Genomic DNA, 5,015 nt, shown 5'->3' with positions numbered 1-5,015 from the left:
CAATGCAGCTTTTGATATAAAACAGTACTGTCGAGGCATAAGTATCAACATTGTCCTCCTCAAACAGTGTCCAATCAGTGCTCCTAAAGCAATCTTGAAGTTGCTCAGTTGCATCCACTGGCCACACTTGTATTTCTCTAATTGATGGTCTGATTCTTTTAACAAGGGGTCTGTACGATGGAATCAAAAAAAGAGAAATATGATCTGACTGTCCCAAGCTAGGCAATGGCTTCGTCTTATATCCATGCATGATGTTACAATATACCTGATCCAAGGTATTTTCCCCTCTAGTGGGACAGTCCACATACTGATAAAAGTTAGGGAGGACGGTCTTTAAATTGGCTTGATTGAAATCACCTGCTACCACCAGCACTCCATCTGGGTAGGCCTGCTGCTGTTTGCTGATAGCAGTTAACAAACAACTCAAAGCTGTGGTTGTGTTAGCATCAGGAGGTATATATATTGCTGTTATTATAACAACATTAAACTCACGAGGCAGGTAAAAGGGGCGGCATTTCACTGCCAAATACTCCAAATCAGGAGAACAGTGAATGTCCATTATTTTAACATCTGTGCTCCAATTATCGTTTGTGTAAACACAAACCCCTCCACCTCTGCTCTTTCCAGATTCAATAGACCTGTCTGCTCGATGTACTCTGCGTCCTTGTAGTTCAATTACCTCCCCTGGGATGGAAGAATCAAGCCATGTCTCTGTAAAGATCATAACGCAACAGTCTCGAATATTTTTCTGTAGGGAGATAGTAAGTTCCAACTCCTCAATCTTGTTGGGTAGAGATCTAACATTTGAGACAAAAAGACTTGGCAATGCAGGCTTGTGAGGATTTTTGCCTAACCTCACTCGTAGACCAGCCCTGCAACCTCTTTTCTGCTTGCGTTTTCTCCGTGTTCTTTTCTTCCTGACAGGGAGAGCAGGCCGTCTTAAAAGCTCAGCTGGGATGTTGTAAGTTGAGACCCTCGATTCAAAGTTGCAACTGTTTCTGCCAATAGATAATAATTCTTGTCGACTGTAAGTTACTTGTGCCTGAGCACGTAGAGTCCATAATAAGGACCGATCTCTGGAATGCCTAGCCGCTGCAAATACTTGCGCCGCCATCTTGACCAACTGTCAAGGGGAACAATCTACAACTGAGATGGTACGGTCCATATAGAGTTATTCATTAAATGAGTAACCTCAGTGACATTCTTGATGAACACCTAGACAAAAGGGTTGTTCATGTAAATGCCCTTAAGCCTTCTTATAGTGAAGAAAAAAATGTGCTGTTTGAAATGAAAGCAGCTGATAAAAGAGAACATGAGTTACCTTTCTGGAAAGGGAGGGGTCAGCAAAAGTTCATCTCAGAGGAGGTGCAGATCAGCCCTGCTCTATTCATAGAACAGCAGAGTGATCTAACATTGGTTAATAAGTATCAGCCGGTTTTCTCCAGCAAACCTGATGTAGCCAAAGGAGTGTTACAACGAAATGATCCAGAGCTGATGAAAAAAAAGACCAGTGACCGTGTTCCATGGTCCTATGACTGCAAGGTGGCTTTTGGAAAGCTAAAAGAAGCATCAACCAACCGCCCTGTGTTGCATGCTCCAGACTTAAATAAAGAATTCATCGTCCACATCGATACTTCAAAGGCCGGGGTAGGAGCCGTCCTGTACCAATGTGATGACTACGGAGACCAGCCTCCTGTGTCCTACCTGATCCAGAAACTTCGAAAGGAAGAAAAGCACGTGTCGACCATCGGAAAAGAGTGTTGGGCCATCGTTTACGCGATCCAGAAAGTGAAGGCCTACGTCTGGAACAGACATTTCATTTGGTGCATGGACTATCACCTTTTATATGGCTAAAGACTATGAAAGCCCAGAACTGTGAACTAATGAGGTGGGCTCGCATTTTGCAGGACTATGACTTAGAGGGTAAGGTTGTCAAATGGACAATGAACTGTGTTACTGACGCCTTATCCCGAAGACCTGAAGACGACGGATGAGTAAACATGGACTCTTAAAATTTTTTTAACTAAGTGTAAAAAGTTGCAAATTGATACTGTGACTGTATTATTACCTATGTGTATATTTTTGTAGATGGGTATTTGGAAAGTAAGTATATTTAAGAAGATATGTTCATGCTTAAAAATGTTTAAGAAGATATGTTCATGCTTAAAAATGTTATGTGGTTATATTATGGTTATATGGGAGTATGTATTCGTATATTTCATGTGCAGTTGTTTTGGAATGAAAAGCACTTTAGCTTTTCATCGCAAAACAACTTTATAAGGGGGGAGGTATGTGACGGCTGTGATGATGTCACCTGCCTGTCACTGCTATGGCTGGAGTTTATCTACCTATGGCAGGACAGGAGGTGGGACTTCAGTGGGTGGAGTTAAGGTATATAAGGGGGGAGTGAATGTGGTGAGGAGAGAATTGGGAGATGGGAAGATTGGGATGAGATAGGGTTCGGTTAGGAACTTGGTTAGGGTGTTAGGGCCTGTTTATTCATGTTATGAGGTACTGTGCTAGTGTAGGTCTGAATGAGAGAGTGATTGAGAGGGATACTTTATCACATTGATTGCCTTATTTAGTTTCCACAGTGATTTACTATTATTTATGTTTTCTCAATAAACAATCCTTTTTATTTTGAAATCCATACCATTGTCTGATGAGTCAGATCAATAAGTGTGGTTGGTGGCAGCGTGAATAAAGTGTGAATGAGAGTGACGTGACCTTTGTGACGTGAAAGGAGGACGTCACACCACCCACAGCATCAGAGGCTGAGAGGGGCGATATTAAACTCTATGTAGCCATATATTTTCACTATGGTAAAGAATTTGATATTAACACAGTACTCCAAAACACTTGATCCCTAAACCTAACCAGGACTGGAGAAGGAGTGAATAAAGAGCTGCTTGCCCATATCAACATGTGAGTTGTTCCTTGTCAGAAGGACATGAAAACATTACAATGTGATTATAGTGTCACAGATGCCTAAAACTACAGTTTATGTATAACTGGTAGGAGACGGTTCTCGGACAACTTTCCTGGACAGAAAGGAAACAACAGGCAGTTGACAGGGGAAAAAAATGGAATAAGAGCACCTAGTAAAGAAATACAAGGGTAGCTTTGTGAATTAATGAGCAAATTGATAAATTAAGGGAAATTAGTAAGCTATTTGTATACATCACTGTGGTGTCTGCCCAGGTCATGAATATTCATATACCATCTGCATAGACTAATGGGAGTGATGGGGCGGAGTCACGAGATATAAGAGACTCAGCAGGAGGAGGGGGAGTTAGGTAGAGAGAGATTGAGAGTTGAGGAAGTTTTGGAGTTTGGGTGGGAGAGTGGTGGTTGAGAGGGATAAAGGAGAATGTTTGTTTAACAGTTAACAACATTGCTTATTCCATCAACATCTGTAACAACAATCAATTTCTATTTGGTTCTTTTAAAATGACATATGGCCTGGACATCTATCATTTATAATAGGTATTGTTGATGAAATCAACTGGTGGCAGCTGAGGGGCATGTAGTGTGAGCTTCTAGTTTGGTGAAACAATCAGGGGCCACATGGGGGTTGTGACAGTCACATATAAAAGCTACATTCTAATTTATGTTTTGATTGGTGTATGAGAGCTGGATGGTACCAATTCTCCCAGAGCCAAGCTGGTCTCAAGACACTGATTTTCAATATAGAACTTTTGAATGGCATAGAAGTTTTCTTTATTTGACTAAGACCTCCTATTTAAGGATTTCCCCAGTACAGTTTCTGATATGCCTCACTATCATGTACGCAGACTAGGGTTGTTGGGGCTGCCTTCAAAAGTCATCTAAAGGGCTGGTCTCTGCCCATTTCTCGCTTACAGCAACCAATGGTGGAAGGAGCTAGTAGTGACAAGCGGGACCAAGGGCAAAAGTGGGTTTTCCTAAACACACACACCTCACTCACATTCTGGAACTGTCTCACCCTCACCCCACTCCTTTATTCCCACAGCTTAGCTGAGGAGCAGGAAAACACCCCTCTCTTCCTGCCATCAGAAGTGCTTGTAGCTGCTTTGTCTGCTGCCTGCTTTCAAAAGCTGGGTGCCTGCTTATTCAAATTCATTCTCATGTCTTCTCCTTTTCCCCACAACAAACTGCAAAACTGGGAGATCAGCAGGTGAGAAGCACAGGCGGGGCAGTCCCTTTTTTGTTCTCATAGTCCAGATTCTTCTGCTTCCAGGATTACAAATCCAGCACATTTTGTTAACACAGATAATAACATCACCTGCCACCTCTCCTCTCAGGTTTTGCAGTTCCTTTGAAGCTTAAGTGCAATCTTCAAAGAAGTGGGAAAATAAATTTTCTTAGCAACAATATATTGTTGTGAGTGTTCTCTGACCTTATGTAAAGTACTTGGGACTGGCTTGGGCTTGAATTGGCAATCAATATCTATTAGGTATACAAAAGACCCAATTCCTGTTAGAGATTAAAGCTGCTAGATCTGGTTTGCTATACAATTCTCTGCATTATAATTCTCTTGGTGAGAGGGCTATGGAGCACTCTTGATGAACATCTGCACTTCAGAATTTACCACACCACCAGTGCCCTGCAACATAGAGGCTTGACCACAAAAGGAGCAGCCACCTTAGCCTACATTCACTCACCTGTACTCTCTCTTTCAGAAGCACTGTAATGGAGTTCGGACCCAGCAAACCTAGTCCTCTTCTCCATCCAATCAGAGTGAGAGTGAGGAGGCAAAGCTGGTGACTTGCCCTCCTCTAAAGACCCACCACCCTGTGCAGTGGTTCCCAACCTTGGGTCCCTAGATGTTCTTGTATTAAAACTCCCAGAAACCTTCACCACTAGCTGTGCTGGCCAGGATTTCTGGGAGTTTTAGTCCAAGAACATCTGGGGCCCAAGTTGGGAACCCCAGATCACTTGCTCCTACTGAATTGCTAAGCCCATACTGTACTCTTCTCCTCACAGAACTTAACAAGTAGATGCTATGATCCAGAGAGAGGGGCTCCCAGTCAAGA

This window comes from Pogona vitticeps, chromosome 6 (assembly GCF_051106095.1).
Source record: "Pogona vitticeps strain Pit_001003342236 chromosome 6, PviZW2.1, whole genome shotgun sequence".
NCBI classification, from domain to species: domain Eukaryota; kingdom Metazoa; phylum Chordata; class Lepidosauria; order Squamata; family Agamidae; genus Pogona; species Pogona vitticeps.
This window is presented reverse-complemented; position numbering follows the sequence as displayed.